This window comes from Phalacrocorax aristotelis, chromosome Z (assembly GCF_949628215.1).
Source record: "Phalacrocorax aristotelis chromosome Z, bGulAri2.1, whole genome shotgun sequence".
NCBI classification, from domain to species: domain Eukaryota; kingdom Metazoa; phylum Chordata; class Aves; order Suliformes; family Phalacrocoracidae; genus Phalacrocorax; species Phalacrocorax aristotelis.
In genome coordinates this window covers 41,699,777-41,717,668 of record NC_134311.1, presented here as the reverse complement: position 1 = coordinate 41,717,668, position 17,892 = coordinate 41,699,777, and the positions used below count along the sequence as shown (strand labels likewise).

At 37.9% G+C, this 17,892-nt stretch overlaps 1 long non-coding RNA gene across 3 annotated transcripts in view; it reads right to left on the bottom strand.

Moving 5' to 3' along the window:
- Positions 1–17,892, bottom strand: part of LOC142050038 (uncharacterized) — a 53,776-nt gene that overhangs the window by 27,867 nt on the left and 8,017 nt on the right. Inside the window, exon 4 of one of the 3 annotated variants that reach the window (XR_012657899.1) lies at positions 7,735–8,581. The exons of the other annotated variants lie outside the window; for them this stretch is intronic. This is a non-coding gene — a long non-coding RNA (uncharacterized LOC142050038). Of the gene's footprint in view, positions 1–7,734; positions 8,582–17,892 lie in introns of those variants that run through there. 3 annotated transcript variants of the gene reach the window in all.

Here is a 17,892-nt window from a genome sequence, read left to right as displayed (position 1 = left end):
CACGTTATCCTGTGTTCCTCCCTCTCATTTCACTCTTCAATGGATTTCAAATGCAGCATTGTTTCCAATATGATTATGCAATTGTAATATTCCAGACCAAAGAGTCAAGCTACTTGTGCTTTTTTAGCCTTTCACTTAGCATTCTCCTAGCTTCAGTATAAATTATAATGCCACATATTGCTCTCTGGGACTGGAACTGCAGCAAAGCATTAACTGTAAAACTTAGTGGATATTGCAATTAATGTCAGACTTGGTAATGCTCAGAGAGCAAGAATCAAAGACTACAGTTTTTCCTAGGAAAAGACAAAAAGGCCTCTGATTCTCTATCCCCCAGCACCAGTCCATATTTATATTATTTCCTTCTACCCAGTTACTTGGGGAACAGATCATAGAAATCCTCAGACCCCTATTTGGGCTTCAGAAAAGTTACTAGATCAAGTCAGGCCTTCATCCCCATTCCAGGACAGGAGAGAAAGGACACAAAAAGCCCCAAGACAAACTGCTGTAGACCAGAAGACTCCTCTTCAGCCAGCCCTGAATTCACAGGGCTGAGTAAACATATTTGCCAGCTCTTTGTAGGAAAGAAAAAGAAAGACTGACTTAAGGCTTCCTGGCAATGTAGCCCAAAGTGAATCAACTACCCCAACGTTTTAAGAGAAAATGTTGCAGCTAAAATTCCCCTAATCACAATGAAAGGGAAGAGGAGTGACGGGAAGCCTAGTAAGTTTTCAGTACTCTTTGCCACCCTATTCTGTCCCTCTTCCCAACTAAAAAGTAAGATTTTCTCACCTAGTAATGAGAAAAGTAGCTACAGGTTCAGATAGGGTCTGATGCAAACACTTCAAGATTTTGCTACTGAAAAAAGTCTTAACATTGCTTAAGTTTTGTATCTATTAGATGCTCATTTATCATACCAGCTTGCACCATCAATGATTTCATTGTCTGTAATTAATAAAACAGTAACTGAAAGATCAATAAATTGATATTCTGGCAAGAATATTCTGATGTGATTTTGCACTAAATACATGAAAGAGAAATTAAACCTAAGAAGTAACAATGGTAGGAAATCTGCAACTACAGGACCTTTAGCAACTGACTCTTCACTGGCGATCTAGAGGAAGAGTTAGATAATTATATCCTAATCCTATGCAATACTTTTTCAAAAGCAGCACTCTATTTTTACATCTCAGCGTGATTTTCAGAGACATACAAACAAGATAAGCCTGTTAAACAAAAGTCTTACTTCTGTGGAAACTAAACACTCTGTTCAGTTAAAATGCATTTATTTTATGATCTTCTACAGTCTTTCCAAAACCTCTGCTGACTTCCCTGTTTCACAGGTGCTAATTATATATTGCTTTTGCTCCAAAAGGGATAACAGCCTTCTGTTCTCTCCCTCACGACACTCCATGTTTCAGAAATTTTCTTTTCATTTAACCTCTTTCACTGAAATCTCTCTAGCTGATTAATGCAATTAGTGACTTAATTTCACCATCTTCACACCAAAATGAAGACTATCTAAACCTGCAGTGACATAAACAAGGAATACTTGCCCCAGAAGCAGCACAGTTACCAATAGGTTTAAACAGATGATGAAAATACTTCCCAAGTGCTGTTCTAAATTATTTTAGCCAGGAACAATGTGTCTTTAGATCACCACAGTTAAAACAACACTATCATTAAAAGAGCAAACATTCTCTTAAATATACTATTTTCTGCAGCTATGACACTCTTCAGCTGTGAGTTGCTGAAATTAGCATTTAAGTTAAGATTTTCAAAAGAACTTGTCATGGCCTACAACTGATCCTGTTGAAGCCTTTATTGGAGATCCATTGATTTTAAAGGAAGGAAAATAAGACCACTAATAAAAACCTTCATCTACCTTGGCCTTTTGTACCTAACTGTCATTGGAATCAAATGCCTAGGTAAGAGTTAGGCAGGTAGTAACTTTCAGGTGTACCTGATCAGTTACAATCTTTCTTCCTGCTGCTCTACATCACCACTGAACAAAGAGTATGTAAGTCTGGCTCTCAAGTGGGCATTCATCTTTCTGTGAGAGAATATTTTACAAGAACAGAGACATCAGCTGTCCCTCCTGGTGTGTGTGATTCATCACTATGAATTACAAATGGTAGTTCTGTTACTGGGATGCTCCAAAAGGATTAAGACACCGCATCTGTGTTTGTGAAGGAAGAAAGGGAGGGACAGGAAAATGAGAAATGCACATGATTTTCCCACTCCTTGTACTTGACATACATGACAGGCACTATACAGACTCTCCTTTACACACTTTCTCTTTTTCTATACTGTTTGAAAAGCAGACTTTAACCAGCTTAAAACCTAACAAAATTATCTGAAAAACAGGATAAAGCCCTGAAAATACAGTCTTTGTCATGTTTTGACTCTAATCCAAATGTAACCCAATAAAAGCCATCTATGAAATAAGAAAGGCTTATTACATAAGGCCCCAAAACAGCCTAAGAGAAACCTAAAATCTGAGTACAGATGTAGTTTTGCTTCCAAGCCACACAGAATTTTTGTTTTCTCCTGTTTTCTCCCTGTCTGTATCCTTCTCCAAATAAAAAGAAAAATGGAACATGCAACAGTATCCTGTAGGTGAGAGCTTATTTTTCAGGTGTGCCCATAGCAAATACATGACAGTTAACATTCTCTGACTTCCTGAGATGGTGATTTCTTCTTGAGAAGCACCTGGAGGTATAAAACAGTTCAGTATCTCTCCATACCAACTTACCAAGACTAGTTTTCTTCCACATCTAGCTATTGTAGAGCAATAGTTGCAAGCTTTTTGTAAGTGCTTTGGTTAGTCTCCAAGTTGTCAACAGAAGCTATTTATATATCTTATCATAACCTTCCGCTTATCTATGAAAAATAATGGATAGTTCAAACACTAACAGTTTTGCTTATATGCAGAAACTGCAAAAGAAGCATGAAAATAAGTAAGGATGAAGCAAAAAGTGTTCCATCTAGTGTTGTTTCATTTTTTCTTCCAGTAGCAAATTGTTTTAATAACTAGGCTAGTTCTACAACACAGTGAATACCATGTGAAGGACATATGCCGTGCACCAATTTACCAAATATGACTACCACTGTGATTAATTTAACTATAAGAAATCCCGAACAAATTAATACTAATAAGATATTTAAAATGAAATGTTATGCTGGTTTTTGCTAGGTTCATAAGCAATGGAAGGAAATATTTCATACATGGGGTATTTTTGATGATAACTGGACAGACAATACATAGCAGCAAGAATGATTAAAAATCTTCCACTTAGAATGTTATGCTGCTTTTGTGGAAATTTAAGCCAATTAAGTTTCCATGTTTGGAAGAGCTCCAGGTTTTTGACACATCACATTTAGAGCTCTCTAGGTTTCACATGACTGCATTGCTGCATGGTGGCTTCATACACAAAATACTGCAATGAAAAAAGAACAAGAGAATATTCAAATTGCTTTTACATCTCCAGATATATAAAAAATTCAGATTCTATCTTATTTCAGTATTAATGGCAGAATCATTTATCTTCTTTCTGGTTTCAGTTGCAGGGAAAGAAACAAACTAATGAACAGCATACTAAAATGTTTATATGAAAATCCTCAAATAAAACCTACGACTTGTAACTCAGAGTGGCCAGTGTCTGGGATGGGTGTTATAGTTATTTTAATTCTATAGAATTGAGCTTAAGCCACCTGCCTATTAGAAACACTAAAAACAATGAGAAAGCACTTTCCTGAAAAGATTCCATCTACTGGGTGTAAGATGAGAAAGATTTTACTTCTTAGCATCTTGACTCAACACTTAGGTATCTTCATACGGTTTGGAGATGACACAGTGGAGAAAAAAAAAAAAAAAGCAAACTTATCTAGCTTTGGTTACAAATCTGGTTGCATGATGTCCTAGTGAGTACAGCAGTTAAAAAAAATAAAAGCCAAAACCCAAACCAAATTCCCTCAATAAAAAACCCAAACCCTGAGAGGTTGAGAGAAGCACAAAAAGAAGGAAGACTACACGGTTTCCAAAAAATGTGTTTTGAAAATTCTTTCCTAATAAGCCAAGATTTGTGGCTGCCTGCAGCTGGAGAAACCTAACAAGACGTGTTCTTGCTGGCTTTTACAGATGGATGGAACCGTGCATAGTCCAGACTCAGGGGTATCTGTTTAGGTATATGCAGCAACCATTCATTTTCTACAGTTTTTTTGAAGTTTTCTAATGATTGGGACATTCAAGATTGACTTCCTTCTTATTAACAAGAACATGAAATTTTGACAGCAAATGTGAATACATTTTATTTATGTCTGCAGATCCTCAGCGAAGACAAATCTGTGTCTTCTGTGGCTTCAGTGAAATTGCTTGTATGGCATTTGAAAACATTCTGTCAATATGTCATGATAGTTTTAAGATATAGATGTCAATATTCTCACCAGATATACATCCCTCAAATTTAACTAGGTGGTCTAAATATAATTGTCAAAGGAATCTTAAAACAGATTTGGTGTTTAACTGTTATATGCACTGATTCAACTCCTCAGTTTAGCTCCTACGCTGACAATTCCGAAAGGAGATTTACAAGAAAAGCTGAAGACTCAATTCTACTGCAACTGTAGTGGAAGCAAACACAGAGTACTAACAAAAGTAAAAAAGTAAGGCTATGCCAGTTATAGCAGACATCCAAGACAATTTCTGACAAATCTTAAACCTTCTGACAGCTGCTTTATAAATCACATACAGCTTTAATGTCAAACTTAAAGTTTATTAGATGCAGAGGAATCTAGTACACAGGCTTACACATCAAACTTTGAAAGCCTTTTAAAACCTTCACAACACCTTCTTTGAGCACTCATGTTTTTGCCCACAGGGAGAAGGGTATGAGAAGGTGAAATATTTCTGTCTGTATAAATTGTTGTTCTCTCATCACAGAGAACATAAAATCACTCAGGTTGGAAGGGATGCCAGAAGTCTAGCCTTCTTCTTAAAGCAGGGTCAATACTGCATTCAGATCAGAATGCTCCGGGCTTTGTTTAGTTATGTTTCAAAACCTCCTGAGATGGACATACCACAACCTCTCCAGCAAACCTGTTCTACTACTTCATTATCCCCCATAGTGACTTTTTTTCCTTATATCCAGTTAGAACCCTCCCTCTTTTAGTTAGTGAAGAGCACGGCTCTGTCTTCTCAGTAATCTCATCCTCAGCACTGGAAGGCTGCCTTTTCATCCCCAAAAGCCACCTCTTCTGCAGGCTGAACAAACCCATCTCCCTCATCCCTTCCTCCCTGAGCCTGTGCTCCAGCCTCTGGCCACCTTGGTAGCCCTTGCTGTATTCAGGATCATCAACAACTTTGTTATGCTGGGGACTCAAAACTGAATGCACTTGTCTCACAGACTTTAGAGGAGACATCATATAAAAGACAATATACCTTAATCAGTTCATCAGATGCCCCTCAGGTGTCATTGGACTTTTCCTTTCTGCCAGTTTAACAGTCATCAACAGTCAAGACAAAAAGCTGCAGAATTATCTAAAGCTGGCAAAGTTAGTGATTCATGCTCTTCAATAGGCTAATACAGGTACTATGGCTCATTGTAATCAGTGACTAAGCTTTATTTTGCATCTATGAATCCCGAAAAGGCCACCTTTATCAATTAAATCAGAAAGAGTCTCTATTTTCTTTCACTGCTTTTTGAAAATATGTATACATAATTTTCATAGGGCAGTATACAGACATAAAAGACAGCTTTTACTTGTTCTTTGACACCTAATGATTAATATGCTTGAACATAGGTCAAGATAATCCAAAATGTATGCCAATTAGACTTTCAAATGGCTACCAAAAAGCTACTAAATAGTAGCCTCAGGTCAGTACCTGGACTACAGTCATTTGGACATAATACATATTGTATGGGTAGTAGATGTTTGTATTAAATAAGAATGCAGTGCAGGGGAAACCTTCCTCCCTCCTCTCACAAAAATCAGACGAAGTTCTCAAAGTAGTTTGTTGGATTCATCTTCCCCTTGCACATTCTCTCATGAGTTGTAGAAACCTTGATTTTGTCCCAGCTTAATTGCACATAGATTTGGTCTTGCTTTTCCATTTTCAGTTTGACAGGTAGCTTACCACAACATGTGGAGATCTGAACAACTATAATGCTTATATGGGTCAGAGAAAAAAGTGTAGTTAGATGGAAAGTTCTTCTGCGATATTGCTGAGAACAGGGTCAATGTCTGGCCTTCTCAGTTAGTGTCAAACTCGTTGCTTTTGGTGGCACTAGCACATATTTACCACCATCGGTTTCATCAGAGGGAACTGTTTCATCCAAGAGTATGCAACAGCCTGTATGTTTTCAGTCCTATCAGCTCTTTCTTAAGTCCTGTATTTTAAGTGTATTTCCAGACATGCCTGAAAACAGTCCTCCAACATTCACCTACTGAAAATTCACAAAAAAGGAAGACAAGTGGGACAGAGTTCTTAATTCACTGAAGGTTTCAGTTTCATAGGGAACCACTGGTCACTCCTGTCTTTATGCACACAGGAAACAATGTCGTCACACTCATTACAGCATCTGTTTCATTATTTTAAATATCTCTGAACAAGAATTGTATTTACTAAGGCTGATATTAATTTCTGTTTCCCAGCCCGAAAGATGATGTAGTTGACGAACTGTGTGGAAAGAGGTTGCCTGTGCAACATTTACTACAAACACCCAGTTAAAGTCCTAAGGGACTGCAGGTCCTGCACTGCTCTGTTTATACAGCTGAATGGTGGATTTGTTTTCCACTGCTACGTACCTGGAAATCAATCTCTACACAAAATCGATTCCATAACACTAAGCTGACGAAGCTTGCTCTGCTTGTGGGAAAGCAGGTAGCAATGAGTCTGTTTCATTAACTACAGACTTTTGGGACATATACTGATTTGTTACTACAAAACACCATAAGAAACTGGCTTTTGCCAAAATCTCCCTTCTTTCTAACTCACTGTATCCCCTTTTATATTAGGGTGATGATAAACTATGAATTTCTTTTTGAGAGTTGTCTGTGCATCCCTGTTTATCAGACACCAATTAGCAGGATGATCTCTCAGAAGGCAGTGTGCATTTTTATAAACCAACTGTTGTGTTCTCTGGAAGAGAAATCATATGCAGATGCGATGTCAAGATACATTTAAGCAATGCTACTAGTTAGTGGTTTTTTGCCTGGATTTCTTTAAGAATGTGTTATTTGGAGGTGACGTAGACATGGGAAAGGAAAGAAGGAGTAAGAAGAAAGTAAAGTGCTAGAGGTAAGTCACCAATATGGCATTAGCCACACTAGAGAGGGAGATGAATAACTGTTCAGTGTAGGCACCTGATGTATGCAAAAAGGGGGTTCAACACAAAATCTTTTCAAAATTGAGTAAGTTGACGTATGCATTTTAGATTGAAACCCCCTAAATGACTCATTTTGGTGAGATATGTATATACATTTAAATAATAGGTGAGCAGTACCTTAAAGAGGCTTACATTACCTTACATTATCAGTGATACCACAAAGCTACAGCCCTGCATAAAAATGGTCACAGGTGGGTAAATAGCAATCACACAAGCAGTGCCTCTGTTTTCCAGAGTAGGCTATACCTCACCATGGTAAAATATTTACAATTACATTTCTGCATTTTCAGAACAGAACAAAATGTTAAAAAATAATCCTAAGGTATAACTAACTATTTGTCAGGAGTTTTAGATGCATGCCTATCTTCCATCAAAAGTTTAAAAGATCCAGCATGGAAAATGCCCCAAAATAAGTTAGAAATCCTGGATTTCCTACCAAGGGTGAAACAGTCATCACCATTAGTGTTCTTTATTTCAAAATCATTACAGTGCTTTCAGACTTATGGACAGTAACATTTATTTTTATTATGGCTAAATTTCATCTTTATTATACTTTCCTACTGTCACAGTAGCATATAGTAGTAGGTCTTTTACATTCAGACTAGCAGAAGTTTTTGCCAGTTATATAGTCATACTTAGGTATTGTATTATGCAACCAATATATTTGTAAATAGTACACTGACAGCTCTTTACCTAAATGACAATGGTGTCAAGGCAAAGAAGAAAAATAAAATGCACCTTTATTTGTAAAATGCAGTATAAGGTACTAAGTAATCTCTGGTAAGTATTGCAGCAGAACATCTGATTGCTGACACCCAGTTATGAAGTTTGTGTATCCTCAAACTGTATCTGCACCAAAAGATCAAAAGAGGACAAAACAGAGGAGTAAAATACATACACTGGCCCTCTCTCTAATGTACATTACATCCTGTGCTCTAGCATCTGAGTTTTCATTTAAATTGCCTTTCTGTAGTTCACCTATGTTTTTATATCATAACTATCAGAGGGAATCAGTTTGGAAGTCAACATCCTTTTACTGCTTTTTTCGAGTCTTGAAAGTGAAAATTACACATACTGTCAAGAGCAGATTAAAGAGCAGTTCTGAACCGCACTGTGTTGAACTTCATTGTAATCTCTCAAAAATTTTTCATCTGCACTGGATATCTTCTACTATACAGATCTGTAATGTTCTTTACCTGGAGGAATAAAAATTAAAATCATTAGTATTTAAAGTGATCTGGATGACATCCTGAGAAAACAGCTCCAGAGCCTGAAAGACATTCTGTCAGTTTCCTGAAAATCAATCACTATTAGTTTGACTTTCCAGTCTTACTGCATCCCATCTGGTATGAAGGAATGTTTAAATAGTAAACAATTAATGATAGAAAACTGATCTGAATCAAACAGATCTACAGGAATTTGTTAGAGATGCACCTGATTTCCTGCATTCAGGGAAGGTTATTGCTGAAGACTTAATAATATGTATCCGTCACAAAATATTTCTCCTTCTGCCACAGCTAAAAATGGTAAAAATTCAGCAAAATAAATGAGTAAGTACCATCTTCAGCATGCATGATCTCACTTATTATTTAAATATTTCTTTGTTTTTAAGCAATGCCTCTTCCCAATTTATGCATATAGAAAACTTTTACCTTAAAACACACAGATTATATTTTAACCACATTTATATCATAAAATGCTATGCGTATTTTCAGGCCATACACCATTCTCATCCACATCAGGTCCCCTTCACCAGCATGGCTTTAGGTCAGGGGTTAAAAGTCTGTATTGATGAGGGGAAAATTCTAAACATAAAGGCTGCTGTGAGTTCTCTGTTTCTGGGCCACTACTCCACAACTATGCATGGCTTTTTACCCATGGTGCTTCTCCTTCCTGAAGACCCAGCTCAATATTATCCACCAAATTCAGGTGCTATTTCAGCTGAAGACCACCAGGGAACAGTGGCAGATTCAGGCCTACTCAGTATGGCATTTGTCACTTTTAAATGAACACTCACCTGTGTTTCAGACACAGATGAGTATTTCCTAACATACGGTTCCTAAACACACGGAGAAAGCAGTATTTTAAATACCATATTCATCACCACTTCATCCATTAGTAAATAAGCCTACAATCAAAACTATTCAGTGCAGAAAAATACGCAATGAATTATTTCAATACAGGAAAGGCCCTCAGCAATATGAAAAATATTGTGTATATTTCTGTCTCTCTGTTTTTGTTTTACGAGTAGGATTCAAACATCATCCCGTATTGTAAATCAACAGGTAGCATTCTAGAGAACATTCTCATTAAGAGGAGTGTATTTCAACCTGCATTTTCTTAGTAGCACAACCACACAGAGGAAATCCATCTATCTACAACCAGAGCTTCAAGCCAAGGTAGGTTGTCTACAGGCATCAGCAATAAGGTTTTATTGCACCCCCTAGTGTCTGAGGACAGGCTTCTGTACGTTTAAGAGTGATTATCTTGTAACCATTTTTGTCTTTACATGAAGTAATTTTCCAGCAGCCACAGCTAAACTCAGGACATTGTAATGAAGTATGTGAAGTGCAAGTGCCTTTTACCATAAAAGCCTTTCATTTTTGACTTTTTTCTTCAGACTGTATTAAAACAGCATTTAGCACTTTCACTGCAAGATCGAAGCCTTGAGTGACTGCTTCTGAAAATAAGCATTGAGGAATTACTCCAAAAACCACAACCTCATAATACTGTTAAGCCTAAGTCCAAAATTATTTGAGAAATGAGGTTAGGGTCTAATATAAATCAGTTTTCTACAACTGCAGTAAGAACGGCTGTTCCAACGGAACATAGCCCCGTAGTTTCTTCTTTTTCACCTTTAGAAATGGCATTTACAGGGATTTAACAAAGAAGGAATGCAGGAAATACTGCACATCAGAAATTTATGTGCTATATCTGTTTGCTTTTAATCCCTCCCTTCTGCAAGGAGTATTAAATACTCTTTCTATGAGTTAGATGATTCAATATGAAATGGGGCTTTGTCAGCCTTACCTGAGAAATAAAAGTCTGAACAACTGTGCCACCATCTCAGTTAATGATGAAACACAACAAAAGAGCTGTATTAAATGAATCAATCGATAGTAAGTATTTCAGATTAATAAACTTAAGTAAGAATAAAATAATTCCATAATCTTGTGGTTTAAACACTAATCTTTAGTAAAGAATGACAGTACTGCTAGATCAGCAGAGTGGTTTTAAGCTCATATTGTCCAGTATTTTAAGCAGCCATTTACAGCTTTTTTTTGAAGCGTGAAACCTTTTCACATCAAGCAGCAGTGGCTGACTTTTACATTCACATTACACAGGTTCAGTGCAACATGGAATCTGACACTTTGGAAAGCTCTCGCACCTACTGCAGTTTTACCGATATTCTTCATATTTACTATATTACTATTCTGTGTGACAGCGATAACAATTAGATAAACATAAGCAAACACAAACATATTAAGTCATACTACTACAACATACGAGACAGGTGAGTCCCTATTTTCACATGTGGCTGTATTTACATTTGCATCCATGTGAGTGTAAATGGAATTGGGTTTCTGAAGTGAAGCTGAAAGAAGGGTTATAAAACACCCCACACAGCTGATGTAAAACTGTAATCTGTTCTCCTTGGTTCTACTCTAAAGAGTGCTTTTCAGTTTTGGGGTTTTTTTTTTGTAGATAACATTTCAGAAATTGTCCAAGCCTGACATTTCTTTTGTTAACATATTTCAGATATAAGTATGTTTCTAAAAATAAAAACTACATCATGTAATATACCTTTGTAGGCAACTGAATAAAAATGATAACTAGTTTATTTAAAGATGCCTAGCACGAAACGTAAAATGCATAGTTGATACAGAATCAAAACATGTTTTACTTTAGACTTAGTCTGCTGGAGTAATTTTGTTTCATTTTTAAAAAGGTGTGTAATGGAACTGTACCAGCTTTTGTCCCTTAATTTACTCAGCTTAGGAGATCCACAGAGTAACTCAGAAGAGAAAAAACAGGAGATACTCTCAGGGGGTTGTTGTCTTGGAAACTGCAGCACAGCCAACTACTATTTCTTAGAGAAAGATTCCTATACAAATACCTTTGTTCAATTCATTGTTTAGCATAATTGCATTTTATGTCTCTCCATACTGTATCCTATGAGCAGAGAGGTCTGCAAAGCCAGCAGAGTGATGTAGACCTATTCCTCATTTCGCCTTAATGGCCTTCCTATGTGCCAGCAGACCTGACCCAGAAAATGTTTTTCAAGTCTTCTATACTTGAAAAACCTTGTTTTCTGTACACATCAGATGATTATTCAAAGAGTTAATGTATCTTTAGTCTTTTATATAAAGAGGAAAAGCTACTTAGCTTAATGGAAGTGAATTTGTATTTAACCTTCTCAATGGAAAATGCACATTTAAATATTATGTTTGCCTAGTAAACCAAACCTAAAGGCCACGAAGACACATTTCATTAATCAAAGTTACAAGCAGGCCTCACAGGTGTGTGTACTTATATTTCTGAGCTATAACAAAGGAGAAGACACAATTACTGACCCTCTCTGTACTTCCTTGTATCAAATAAGACCAGCATAAATTACTTGAATCCAAAGTAATCTCATTTATACCCTAGTCTTTACGTCTTTGTGCAAAGACAAGGCAAGGAGAAAGGGGAAAAAAAAAAAGTACAACTGATGTTTTTGGAGAGCCAGAATGAGCCATTCTCCAGCTTCAGGACAAAGGTTAAAAACTAATCTTACTTTTAATACTATTGCCCTACTCTCTCTCTGCTACCACCTTTAGTTCAGATGACGTTTGCAGTTGCATCTCATTGCACTTGAGAGATGACAAATAAGGTCTATACCTCCCCTTCAGAGTAAACAAAAAATCTTCTGACAAACAGGATTTAATGCATTAAAAAATAAAAAATGTCAAATCTGTTTCCTGTTCACTAAATTAACACTAAAATAAATAGCAACAAAACTAGCTGAGATGTATGCAGCTATAGCATATTGCCAGAACGATCATAACACCTTTTTATCTATATTAATATGCACCTAGCAGAATTCCTCCCTATCAATATCTATTAAACATTCTCCAGATTAAAAACTACTCTCTCTTATTCACCACCTCAAAGCTCCTACCTCAAGAGGTATTCAGACAGTTACTCATCAACAGCACTACAAAAGCATAACTGAAAAAGATGCAAACTGAAGCCAAAGCTGCATATACTAAACCCACAGATATATTCCAAAGATCCCTCTATTGGCTTCCCAGCCTTTAAACAAAGTTGAGACTTCATCCATTCATCACACTATGGGTCTACATGTATTTTACCATCAACTCCCTATTTCTAGCACTCTGTGTTAATCTTTGCATAATGCTATACGGCATTTTAAGTTGCAAGTACCAGGACTGAGTATGGCATGATCTGAAGGCTTCAGAGGTGACAGCTGTTATTCTCAGTAGCCCCCTGCTCACAAGTGTTTTTACATTATCTAGCTTGATTGAACTAACTGAGGCTTGCATGCATCACCCTTAAATATCATTTTTCACTTCTATCAAGTCAATATATTTTGAAAAATTTAAAGGAATAACATTAGCCCAGGAAAGGGGAGTGAAGGACAACTTTAAAAAAAAACCCTGGAATAAGCTTTATTTGTAGTCACTGAAAAGCAAGCTCCTGAACCACAAACATTTAGTTTATATGTAATATAGTTTTCTCCCACTCTTGAGTATTTAATCTGAACAGTATTATCTGACTTCTGAGAGCTGTGGATTCACAAGTTGAAGCTTCAATATTAAAAAAGAGATCTTTTACTAAAACCAGGATAGATGGTATACACATGCCTCTCAATCTGTTTGGTAACTGCACTGGGGGTCAAATTCCATTTAAAAATTTGAATTATTTGGGACCTTTTATTAAAATAGTTCAAGAAGCCATATCAAATGAAACATTTTGCACTTGAAATACCACATTTGGAGTACTGTGTCCAGCTCTGTACTCCCCAGAACAAGAAAGCACTGTCATACTGGAGATTCCAGGAGAGGTCACCAAGATGGTCAGGGCCTGGCACGCATGATAATGGGTGAGCAGAGGCTGGCTATGTATATTAGCGTCATCTGAATATATGCAGAAACTGAGAAACAGAATGCAAAAAGCAGAGGGCTGAGTCCCAAAGTCTTTAAGATTTTCTTCTGAGTAAGGCGTGTCAAAAAAGTGCCAGAAAAAGAAGTCTTGTGTCAACTCTCCCTAAAACAGCAGATAAAAAAAACAGCAGATAAAAATCCCCACTCACTTTTTTCATTGAGTTACCTGCTTTCTCCCTGTAAAGGACAGAGCTTTTCTACTGAAAGCAGAGCAGGAGCCCAGATAGTCTGAGATACCTAACCTTGGGCAGTCACATCAGTCATTTGTACTAAAAACACACATGCCCTAAAATATTAATCTTAAATGCAGTCTTCTCTGAACTTACATAACTTTACTGATAACTGACATGTCACAATGAATCAGTTACTTTTTGTGTAACGACATTTGTGATTCAGAAACTCCTAAATACTACCATCAAAAATCACAGAGAGAGTCAAAAACTTATTCCTCACATTTTATCTAATTCACATATTTCTTCTGTATACAAGAGAACATGAACTTCTCTTATGCAACATTCTTATGCAAATAAGAGCACAGCTATCTGTATTTTCAAAATGTTTATTTAACAAAGGCAGGAGTGTAACTCACCTGCATAAGGAGCCTCACCTTTAAATCTGCATTTGATGACATTGCAACTGATCTAGCAAATGTCAGTAACATTAATTAGATTTCACCGCTTCCTGCTCTAGACAGGAAAACAGGTAAAACTATAAAACTGCTAATTAATGATCCATTCCCAATTATGCTTTCACATTTTTTTCTTTTTAAACAGCTTTGACAAAAATCTCAAAGCACTGCCAGAGCTTTTTGCAGTAGGAAGGATGCAAGACAACTTTCCTAATGCCTTGGGAAAAGGACTGTTTGTTTACCCACCAAAATTTATACACATTGATACACACACTGATTTAGCAAAAGGGGAGAAAAAGCCGTAGATGGAAGATGATGCAAAATTGCACGTTTCAGAAAATCTGCACAGCTGAAGACTGCTGGAATCCAGTAATTGACACAGTGTAAGCTCAATGGTATAGCCTTAGTTGTTCCTCCCATCCAATACTGAACTACTAAACCTCCTGGAAGAGAGAAATGAGAGACTACACCTGATCCAGGCAGAGATGACAAAGAATTTATATGGGTTTAAGGGAAGACTCGAGTTTTCTTTAAAGAGATCTCCTGAGGGTTACTAACAAAAGAAATTACAGCCTTTTGACTTCCCTGGAGCTGAGGAATAGTCAGAAGCTAAGAGTGCTCTAACGGGGGAAGAAGACAGAGGAGAGTATCAAATGCTCAAGCTCTTTTTAGTCCTCCCTGGGTATCCATCTGTGGTCTCTGATCAGTGACAAGACTCTTGGAGCCAGACAGTCGCTTGTCTGAACCAGCAGAGTTACTCCTATGTCTTGATTTTTAGCTATGTAGGCAAAAACCTGATTATCTCATCTGTGGGGAGACTTAAGTAACTCAGCTTTGTGCTTACTACCCATAGCAACAACTGCAGCCCCATGAAAGAGGTAAACAGTTTCAAAGGAGAGTTGATCTCATCACAGCTATACTTTAACTGCTGGGAGGAGGGTACTGGTTCATGAACAGTATTTCTAAGATAAAAATAGCACCACAGCTTTCCAGCACTCACTCCAGAGACATTAATCACCTGCAGAATCCCGGCTTAATCAGTAGCATGACCTTAGTGAACACAGCAATGCAACCACCTTGTCGTGTTTCAGGAACAGGGCTGTAGCATTTGTTCTTTCCTTTTTAAGCACAACAGGGAAGAAAAAGGGAAGAGAAACTGACAGGTATATTCCAAGTGCCCTAATTTATAACAACTCTACTCTTTAATCACAATCTGGATCTCTAAAGCATGAATTTGCCTTGTATTACTGCTTAGCCTTTCCACGTCTGGAATGAAATGACTAAATATTCTCACAGAATTTCCATTTCACTAAAGCCAGAAAACATAGGCTTATCATTGCTTTCAACATCTGCAGGCCTTGGGCATGAGCAACGGCTTCTGGAAAACTGTTCTGGTCTCTGTCAACGTTAATTGAGTGGAACTCCTCTACAGGAGGTATTTCAATCAAGAAACACAGAGCTTGCCTTCTTATTAGCAGCAGGGCTCCCTAGGTAACTCTAAGAGCGTTCAGACTTTAAAATAAGGGTAGGTACAGAAAACCACTGGAAGAAAATAAAGCAGGGCATTATGTTCAGAAAGGCAAAGAAATTCTCACTTGTGATATATAATATTTGAGAAATGTTTTAACATTTCCCCGTGTAGTGAAACCATGACATTGTAAGCTAATGAAAGAAGATGTCTACATACTATCTGGCCAAATTGTCATTAAAAATCAGTAACAACTGAATTTTACATGTAGTCAGAGTACAGGTATTTATCCTTACCAGGATAACTGCCTATGACATGAAATACTGTTGTTCAAACAAGGAAACAAGGCCAGAATTCAATGCCAGACAATACTAAGAAACAGTAAGGTGAAAGCTGTGCTGTATACTTAATGCTTCTTCTCCATAACATTTGAGGATAATACACTAGACCTCTGTCCAATGGATGTGTAACTTCTGTACACATGAAAACTGACAGAAGTGTTGTTAGATATCCAGAGTTTCTTACTTGTGTTTCCTTCTGGCAACGTATCAACTGTGTATTAAAGAAAATAATCACATGTTATCTGTGACTTCTTGAAAGTTCGGACTCAGAGTACAGCATCATTTTAAACACTAAGCAAAAGAAGTACAAACAGACATATTCTGAAGCAAAATGCTTTCTATCTGGAGAAAAAAAGCCCAAACCCAAGTAATACTATTTTTAGAAATACAGTTCTTTATTTAACTTGACAATCAGGCTTGATTTCTTACCTGTTTAGTGAGTGATGAGCTAATAATTTTATACTTTGCACAAAAAAAAATTTATGTGCTAGTAATTCTCCATTCTAACAGCTAAATGCAGCATGGGTAACAAACAGGAGCTGGAAGCTACTGTGCTGCTAGAAACCTACTACCTAATTGCCATTACTGAAACCTGATGGGATGAATCCCATGACCGCAGCACTGCTATTGATGGCTACAGGATGTTCAGAAGGGGCAGGTGGGGAAGGAGGGGTGGAGGGGTTGCCCTCTACATCAAGAAATGGATAGAGTGTGAAGAACTGTCTCTGAAGAATAGCCATGAGCAGGTTGAAAGCTTATGGGTAAGAACCAGACACTGAGGCAACAAAGGGATCCTTGTGGCTGGTGTCTACTACAGGCTGCCTGATCAAGGGGAGCCTACTGATGAAGCCTTCTTACTCCAGCTACAGGAAGCATCATGATCACAGGCTTTTGTCCTACTGAGGGTCTTCAACCACCCTGACATCTGCTGGAAAAGTAGCACAGTCCAGAAGACTCCTTGAGTGCATTGAGAATAACTTCTTAGGCCAGGTAATAGACAGCCCTACCAGAGCCAATGGGATACTGGACCTGGTGGTCACCAATGCAAGTGTGCTAATCAGAGACCCCAAGACTGAAGGCAGCCTCGCCTGCACTGATCATACACTGGTGGAGTTCGCAGTCCTGAGGGATATGGGTCACGTGAAGAGTAAAGTCTAGACCCTGAATTTTAGGAAAGCAAACTTTCAGCTCTTCAAGGAGTTAGTCAATGGGACCCCCTGGGAAACTGCCTTCAGGGACCAAGTAGCAGAACAGAGCTGGCAGATCTTTAAGGACGCTCTCCACAAAGTGCAAGAGCTCTCAGTCCCCATGTGTAAGAAATCAGGAAAGGACAAGAGACTGGCATGGGTGAGTCGGCATGTGTATGTCAGCTAGAAAAAGAAAGGTCAAAGGAAACCCCCACTGATAAGCAAGACTGGCAAACTGGTAACAATGGATGAGGAGAAGGCTGAGGTACTCCACAACTTCTTTGCCTCAGCCTTCACTGGCAACCGCTCTTTCCACACCTCTCAAGTGGATGGACTGCAAGAAAGGGACTAGGGGAGCAAAGTCCCTCTTGCTTTAAGAGAAGATCAGATTTGAGACCACCTGAGGAACCTGGACATACACAAGTCTCTGGGACCTGGTGAGACGTATCCCACAATCCTGAGGGAATTGGCTGATGTAGTTGCCAAGCCACTCTCCATGATATTTGAAAAGGCATGGCAGTCAGGTGAAGTGCCCAGAGACTGGAAGAAGGGAAACATTGCATCATTCTTTTAAAGGGGTAGAAAAGAGGACACTGGGAACTACCAACCTGTCAGCCTCACCTCTGTGCCTGGGAAGATCATGGAACAGATCCTCTTAGAAGCTATGCTAAAGCACATGGAGGACAGGGAGGTGATTCAAGGCAGCCAGCATGGCT